The 9,337-nt window shown below is 43.9% G+C and overlaps 1 pseudogene; it reads left to right on the top strand.

Annotated features, from left to right (window-relative positions):
• The first annotated feature begins 4,949 nt into the window (after positions 1–4,949).
• LOC134485785 (translocon-associated protein subunit delta-like) lies at positions 4,950–8,752 on the top strand (annotated as a pseudogene).
• Positions 8,753–9,337: the final 585 nt, after the last annotated feature.

Raw genomic sequence — 9,337 nt, 5'->3', positions numbered from 1 at the left:
TCCTCTTTGTTTGTGAGTAAGAGTTTCACTCCTAACTCAGTCTGGCCTGGAATTCACAGCAATCCCCCTGCCTTAACTACCCAAATGCTGTGATCACAGGTACGTGTCATCACCAACAGGTAAGAGTCTTCCTTCCTATAGGTTCCATGTCATATAAAACTTTGGTCAGGAAACTGTGCACCCTTCTCCTGTTAGAGAGGATGGCTCCTGGGAACAGCATCAGACCTGGAGCCCCGCAACAGGGAGGTTCCATGCTCCCTTTTCACACCCATGCTTGTTTCCCCGACTCTGATGTTCACACCTGGTGCAGAGATGAACTTCCACCCAAATCAGCTGCCATCTTACCATCTCTTTGGGGTGCACTGTCATCAGAAAATTAGGGTCCTTATTTGTAGGTTCTTAGCATCATTAATAAAGGAATTTCGATTAATGACCATCATTAGTGCTTCAAATTGTGCTTATATGAACCTGAGGGGGAAAGTTTAATCTTGTTTTCAGAAAATAAAAGTGTCTTAGTTGCCCCAGTTTAGTCCACAGCTTCATTCCTGCTGCTGTTAAAAATCTAAGAACAGAGGATTTAAATATGGATGAAGACTACGAGAGGCCGCTGTTCATTTTTCTGCTTCCCACTCTGTTGTTCTTGGCTGTGCTATTGCTCTGCCCTGGAAGGATGGGAAAGACATGCCATTGGTTCTTGGTTCTATAAACACATCGTTCCTTCCCTTCCTGCTACAACATCCAACACATCTGCTTTCTGTCTTCATATCATAATTACTAGTACTTTCTGGAAAACTCGACTCTTCCTATAAAACTCCTCATCACTAACAGGAAATCACCCAGAGCCACTGAAGCCACCAGATTCTTACCCTTGCCCCACCCACCTGACTCTCATCTGTAGACCCTCACCCTTGCCCTATCCACCCCAATCTCATCCTTGCCCCACCCATCCTCTCTGATGCAAAAAACTATCAGTATGTTGATGGCACCTTCAAAACTGTGAATGCGAACTATGAATCATGTCCCAGCCTTCCTATAAACTCCTGTGTCTTGACTCTTCTGGGATATAGACTAGAAGATAAACACTGTGTTTCCCCTTGCCATATAGGGGGTCCATACACTATCTGGCCTCTGCCCTGAGGCCTTCTAGAACAACACCACACACCCCTCCTGTGAGTAATTGTGGTCAGGCGTATCCTGATATATGAGATATAAAACCAGCAAGCTTTGGGCCTATGAGACGGCTCAGTAGGTAAAGGCACTCATCACCAACTCTAACACAGGGCTTAATGCCTAAACCAAAATGGTGGACAGAGAAATTTGACTCCAAAAGGTTTTTCTCTAACCTCTACAGGCCCACACAAGTATACACACATGAATTAATAACTAGCATGAAATGAAAAATATAAAGTCCAGCTTAAACACAATGGGTGTAAGCAAGTTGCCAGCCAGACTATCCTTAAAGCAAAGGGTCAGGAGGAAACTATTGACCATCTCATGTGTATCTGTGATGGGTGATACATATGCTTACAGTCATAGACCATACAGCCAAAGCACATACGCATCATCCAAAGTTATATGCTAGCCCCCTCAGTCAATCTGGGTAGTGGTCTCCCATTTCCTTCCCTTGATGAATAGCTTCTTCCATCTACTAAACTCATAAATAGAACCCACAAACAGTCCTGGGCTCTTGAAATGTCTGTCTGCTCGCTGAAGCCAGCTCCCACTGTGGAGTGCACACTGCATTTCCTCTCACGTTACTGATCCATGCTTCCACCGATACTGCTCTCTGCCTGGTGCTATTATTTGAGACAAGAAGAGCCTGGATGTCAGGTCATGGAATACCCCCCAAGAACCCCAGTAACAGTCCCATTTTGTGATTAAGGTAAGAAGATCTTTAGCCCATGGCTCCAAGGGCAGTCTGAGCAAAACAACAAACCCACATCTAAACAAAGACCCATGAAAGTGGGCTCAGCCATACCAGCAGCAGAGGTGAGAAAAGAGATTGTGGCCGCTGTGATAACACATCTGAGTCCACGTTTCTGGTCATGACCTTCAATACCAGGCATGCTCGGCTCAAGCATTCTTGGATGTTTCATGAAGCTGCTGTGTCTCTAGCTAATGATTTTACGGTAAGTCTCTTCTAAGTGTGACCTCATTTCTGGGCCACACTGATAACCTACACATGCCTGGTGTTGGGAATTACACCTCTGCTCTGAAGTCATCAACATTGCCACCATCCTTCCCTTGGGTTGTGATTTAAAATGAGACTGGCCCCTATAGGCTCATATATTTAAATGTTTGGTCCCCAAGCTTGGAGCAAGCCCTCCAAGAAATGCTTCCTCTTAAAGGTTGCCTTGGTCATGGTATCTCCTCACAGAACTGGAAATATGACACTTTCCAAGGTTTAGAGTTATACGTTTTATCACCTCACCTCAAGGCCAGGTCAACTGAGAGCTTATTCTACTGAGACTCAGGACATCACCATTGCACTCGTCACCCTTTGACCCACTACATCAATGACAGTAGACTGTAGGACCTGCACTTTGGAAGTCAAGGCACCTCAGTGCCCTAGAGCGAACATCCTATGAGGAGTTCTAAAACCCAGGTAGATAGAGAAATCCTCTGTAAATATTCTGAGCTTTCAGTGGCCCAAGAATGTTAATATCTTCGTAACAAAGAAACCATTTCCCACATAGTAGGCCCCTAACACAATGCTCAGTAGGTTGCTTGGATGCAAATATTTAAGTTGCTGTGCCCTGTGTAGTAGAAGCATGTAGGATGATGTCATATAGGTGAAGGCAGGTACGAGATAGAACAAGGCCTGTCATTGGACAAGAAGGAAGGATGGGCAAGAGAAAAGTTTTAGAGCGAGGAGGAGACTAAAGTGAGAGGAGAAGAAGCAGTGGACAGAACATGGAGGCTGATGTTAAGATTCCTCTTTGTACATTTACAGGTTGTTATGAATGGTCCTAGGGGATGGATGTGTACAGAGCTTCATATGTCTAGGTGGGCATCCAATTGATATCTTATCAATTGGATCAGAGGTTATTGTGTTATGTGTTCTTTCATGTGGCGAATTAAGTTCAAGAGAGTATGTGGTAGCTGGAGACATTAGGCCTCCACGGAATTGGGATGTATATTTCTGGCATGGTGGAAACCTGCCTTGGGAACTATATGGGTAGAGAGATTGTTGCCAGGCTCAGGGAGAAGCCATCAGCAGTGTGATATGGGATGGAGCAGAGCGGGTGAGACACTTCGCTGACTGAGAGGAAGGTATCTACCAGGTATCTTGGGGCTCTATGGTGATGGACCTAGTGTGGGGTAAAAGACAGCCATTTATTATAATTTTACGGCAACAGAAGCATTTTAACACATTTACAAAAAATAACTATGGCTTTGAGTAAGAGCAGGGTGGGAGAGATTTCATTGCTCACCCAGCCTAAAGAGAAATAATCCTGTCCCTTAGCACTTATGATCTGGTACACAAGGATATCCTACAAGGCCAGTGGCATTAGAATGCTTGTCATTTTAAAAACTGAAGGTTTTTGGATAAAGTCTTTAGTGTGTCACCGTCTTCCTTCTGAGGCCAATGGGCATCCAGCCCTCTTCAGATGGGACACTTCTTCTCCACTGCCCAGTTAACAACTTGTGTCTGAGACCTTGCCATCAACACCTCATGACCCATCAGCTGAGGAAGAAGCTCAAGACTGTTCTAGAATATGTACTAGCTCTAAGCCTATCCCAGAATGCCTGGGAAGGAGAACAATTATAAGTGAGCAGAGCGTTGTAAAAATATCTGTGTTTTCTGATGGTCTCAGATGACCCCTGTAAAATGGTTGTTTGATTCCCAAAAGGGTTGGGACCCAGAGGTTGAAAACCATGCTCTAGAGAAACAGAACTTATGATATGGTAAGTACATGTATTAGATTTATTAGAATGGCTATGGTTCCACTAGCTCAGACGTCTGACCAAATTATTTATGTCTATCCTTGGAAGAGATATTCACTTATGGTTCTCTCGAATATGAGGTGACTTAAAAATACACAATTTCTTCATATCATAGTGGCCGCATTTTTAAATGTAAAAAGAAATATAAAGATGTCTGTTACATAAGGGGCATAGATGGAAGATCTGAAGCTTGCATCAGTTCTTCAGAAAATACATAGACTATATTTCATATAAATATCACCACCAAATGACCAGACTGGAAAAGAGACTGACAGTGAATAGGCATCCAAAGAAGGAAGACCCAGCCTGGAACAGTACCCATGCCATAGTCTCCGCATGCTGCAGGGTTAGGGAGAAGGATCATTCTACTCAATGACTGACTGTTGGGGCACTGCTATGGGCTATCAACACTCGTCATTGTCATTGTCATTGTCCTTGGAAAGCCACATGGAAAAGGGTCTCTGCCTCCAGTAGAAACAAGGAGTACAAAGACATTAATTCCAGCATTAACGGAGAATTGGGGCAGGTGGGATGGGGGCAGGAAGCATTTAGTTTAGTAGAAAAGGAAGGCAACACAAAAGAAGAAACGTAATAGACACCAACAAATAAGCCCTGTAAATAATTGTGACTGGACTGGAAAGACGGCTCAGTGGTTAAGATCATACACTGTTCTGCAGTGGACCCAGGTTCAGTTCCCAGCCCTGGGTGGTTCACAACCACCAATAACAATAGCACATGACTCCAGCCCCAGGGAATACAGTGCCCCATGCTGGACTCTGAAGGAACTGCATACACATGCACATACCTGCTACCAGGTAAACACGCGGATAAACATAATTTTAAAATAAAGATATGTATGTATGTATGTATGTATGTATGTATGTATGTATGTATGTATCCACAATCCTTAAAGACAAATATATTAAATTCATCTGTTAAAACGTGGAGATCGGGGACCCTGGCTAGAGAAGCGGACAAGTCAATTCCACCAGTGACATCCCCAGGCTCGCAGGATTGATTGGGTGCTGAGGCCGCTTACGCGGTGCGCTTCCTCATCAGCTCCGCATGTTCAGGGCGGCTTGCTATCTTTTCCCCTTGGCAGAGAAGAGGCGATGGTGGTGATGGGATCTTTTGACACCTTGGCGCTACTCCCGCTGTCCGACCTATCTTGTTGCTCAGCAGAGGCCTGTTTGGGCCCCCCAGATCACCCCTTCTTACTATACAACTGCAGATGCCATCATTTCTACAGAGACTGTATTCATGATGGAGATCTCACTTACCTGCAAAAACAGGGTCCAGAACATGGCTCTTTATGCCGACGTTAGTGGGAAACAATTTCCTGTAACCCGCAGCCAGGATGTGGGTCGATATCAGGTGTCGTGGAGCCTAGAGCACAAGAGCACCAACGCAGGCACCTATGGGGTCAGATTCTTCGATAAAGAGACCTACAGCCTCCTAAGGAAGGCTCAAAGAAATAATGAGGAGGGGCTGGGGATTTAGCTCAGTGGTAGAGCGCTTACCTAGGAAGCGCAAGGCCTTGGGTTCGGTCCCCAGCTCCGAAAAAAAGAACCAAAAAAAAAAAAAAAGAAAGAAATAATGAGGACGCTTCCATCACCCCGCCACTGTTCACAGTGTGGACCATGGGGGTACCTGGAATGGGCCTTCCACCGAGGTGCTGGATGCAGCAATTAGCATACTGATCTACTACCTAGCTTTTTCAGTGCAAAGAGCCACATCCAGGCCTGAGGGCAGCAACCTCAGCCCTCCATTTCTTCCTTCAATAAACAGTCACTATTTGGGGGAAAAAATGGAGATCATTGGGTTTCAGAAAAGTCTACATACAATCTTTCCATTCCAACAACCATGCCTATAAGGTAAGAACCTTAAAGTGATTTTGTGGAAACACTTTAGCAAGTAAATGTGGATAGAAAACAGTAAAACAAAAGGGGTGCTCAGAAGTTAAGACAAACTCTGTAGTACAATAAACAAGATTTTAACATTTGCATTTGGGGAAACAATGAATGAACATGTTGACTCTAATATGTACTAACTTTAAACCTATATGTGCTTAGTAGTCAGTCATCCAAAGTATGAAACATTTCAAAGGGAAATCAACAAGCCTGCCACACAAATGCCCTGTTGAAGCTGGAGAATCGATGATCCAAGAACGTATAGCGAGGGCCAGGATGTAGCTCAGCCAGTAGTATGTATGTCTGACATGCACAACACCACGGATGCCCAGCACAGCACAAACCAGGCACACACCTATGATTCCAAGACTCTGGAAGTGGAGCTTGTAACTTTAATTTTTTCAAGGTCTACTTTTAGTGATGGGTTTGAAACACGTTAACCTCCCTTATAGCCCACCATTCACCAGAGGTAGTGGGAAAGAAAGGATACTTGGGAAGTAGACCTGTTTAGAAATGGTTCTCTGGAGCAGATCCCATCTGTGTTGTCTGGAAATTGGCAGTTCAGTTCATAGGTCAGCATTGGCAGTTCAATCCACTTGTAGACGCTTCACAGGCACACCAGCAGTCCAGTTTGGTAGAGTCAGGATAGCAAACAAGAATCAGCAGCAGTGGCACGACCTCACAGAGACAGCCAGACCTTAGCCAGGTCCCAGTCAGCAGGAAGGACCAGGGCTAACAAGAACCTCAGGAAAAATTCTCAGCTATGCCTCTCTCAGTGAATGGAAGATCAATGAAGACATGATACCAACAAGCGTTGCACAGCTAGCTCTATAAGCAAGCCAAGCTCAGCCTCTGTCACTGCCCATCCAGCTCTTTTTATCCTCCCTCCTAACATCACGTGTCCTCCATGGCTCTTGCCTCAGCACATGCATCTGTCTTAGCTGCCAATCAGCCTGAGCCCACAGAAGTGGCAAGAAACTACAGTACGTCACCAATTTTTGTTTCTTTTTGGTGCGTTTCTCTCTATGGAGTCCCAACCAATGGAGCTCGATTATGCAATATAAGATGGACCAATACATGCGGTCACTAGCAAAGACTCCTTCATTATGTGTCTTTCGTGTGCTGCTTTAGCAGACCATCCTTTCACCTGTGCCTGCTTCAAGCAAAGCGTTCCTTCACGTGTCTGCCCTGGCAAAACACAACTGACTTTCCAAAGAACCCTTAGATTTCCCCTTCAGGAGCTCAAGGTCATCTGTAGCCTCATGGAGTTGGAGTCCAAACTGGGAATCATGAGGTGCTGTCTCAAAAACAAAACAAACAAACAAACAAAAAAGGATTACCACAAAAAAGCAGGAAACAGCTTATCTGACTGCAGTGAGATTTATACAGTTCTTTCAATGTTCTAAAACTTCAAGTGTTTTTGAGTGGATTTTATATTAAAAAGTGAGACTTCCACAAAGGTTGAATATAAAATAAACATGAATATAAAAATTATGCGAATCTCCAAAGTAGCCTGAGCCTTCCAATTAAAAACAAAATTCATCTTAAACATAAATGGACTGTTTAGAAAGATCTACTTCACAGGGACCACCAAGTACATCTAAACTGATAACAAACTGATAACAGATAGATCATATGTCCTAAACACAATTGGATAAAGTGAGAAAGTTGAAGATAATTCTTAAAAGAGGTACAAATAAGAAAGGAAAAGTCGGGGCTGGAGAGATGGCTCAGCGGTTAAGAGCACTGACTGCTCTTCCACATGACCGGGGTTCAATTCCCAGCAACCACATGGCAGCTCACAACTGTCTGTAACTTCAGCTCCAGGGCATCCGACTCTGGACACACCTACAAGTAGGCAGAACACCAATACAAAAAATAAAAATAAATCATTCTTTAAAGAAAGAGAAAGACTGAACAAATGTGTAGCCCTAGGATCCTACACTTAAAAGACCTGGAGACTCCGGCATGGAGTCCTGAGACCACTGGATAAGTACTTTCAGCAAAGCAGCAGAATACAAACTCAAAATTCAAAAATCAGTAGCTTTTCTATAATCGATATCAAACATGCTAAGAACAGAAATGCAATCCCAAAAATTAAAACACAATATAAAGCAATCTAGAAATAAATCAAGGAGGCAGAAGACGTCCATGGCGCAGTGAGACACCGAAGGGAGAAATCAAAGAAGACACAGAAGACGGAAACATCGCTCATGCTCGACTATTCCCAAAGTTCACATAGTAAAAGCGGCTAACATACCAGTCACCAGTCAACTCAACTGTCACCAAAATTCCAATGGCTTTCTTCACAGAAGTAGGAAAGTAAATAAACAAAACCAAGATTCGTGCATAAGTACTAAAGGCTGACTAGCCAAAGGCCTTCCGAAGAAAGAGAGGACGCTGGAGGGAATCACACGCTTGATTCCAACTTAGACTACAGAGTCGTAGCAACAAAACCGCCATGGTACTGGCACAAAAACAGACACAGAGACCTCAGAAATGTAACGGAGGATCCAGAAACAAACCCACACAGCCGGCCTGGTTTCCAATAAAGGTGTCAAAAGCACACATGGGAGAAAGCACAGCACATTCAACAAACGGAGCAGAGTAAGCACAGTATCTGACGGTTAAAGAATGGAACTCAACCTCTCCCTCTGGGTCTACACAAAAATCAACTCACAATGGATCAAATCTCATAATGAAAGCCCTGGAAATCCTGAGGGTTGCCGACGGGTGACGTGGGAATTAACAGCTCTGGGCAGCAAAGGAAACAATCAGGAGGATGCACAGATGGTCCACAGGGTAGGGAGACAGCCTACAGTTTGGGAAGGGCACAACTGCGTACATATCGGAAGGAATTAATGACTAGAATTTATAAGAAACTCAAACAATTAAACACTCAAAAAACAAATAGTTCCAAAATCAGTAAATGGAAAAATAAATTGAACATACAGTTCTCAAACAAAGAAACACAAAGAACCAATAAACATATGAAAAAAAGTTCAACATCCTTAGGCAACATGGAAAGGCCGATCAAAACTATACCTCATGGGTGGGGGTGGGGGCTGGGAAAGATGACCTGGGTTTGGATCCTGGTATCAAAATAGTTAGTGGCTTACAGAGACTCTGAGATCCTATTCTAGCCTGTATGGGTAGGTATGACACACATGCGATGGACATACATAGACACAGGCAAAACATTCATCCATGCAAAATAAAACAAAGGAAAACAAGCAAACATTGAGATACAACTTTCCCCATTGCACTCCACTCAAGATGGCTGTCAGTTGGTGTCTTAGTTATTCTTCTATTCTTGTGAAGGGACACCATGACCAAGGCAACTCAGAAAGTATTTAATGTATGGGTTCACGGTTCCAGAAGGTGAGGAGCATAACAACAGAAAGGTAGGCGTGGTGCTGGAGCAGCAGCTGACAGCTTAGTTCTGATCCATACATATGAGACAGAAAGAGAGTTAACTA

Source organism: Rattus norvegicus, chromosome 2 (genome assembly GCF_036323735.1).
Source record: "Rattus norvegicus strain BN/NHsdMcwi chromosome 2, GRCr8, whole genome shotgun sequence".
Taxonomy (NCBI): domain Eukaryota; kingdom Metazoa; phylum Chordata; class Mammalia; order Rodentia; family Muridae; genus Rattus; species Rattus norvegicus.
This window is presented reverse-complemented; position numbering and strand designations above follow the sequence as displayed.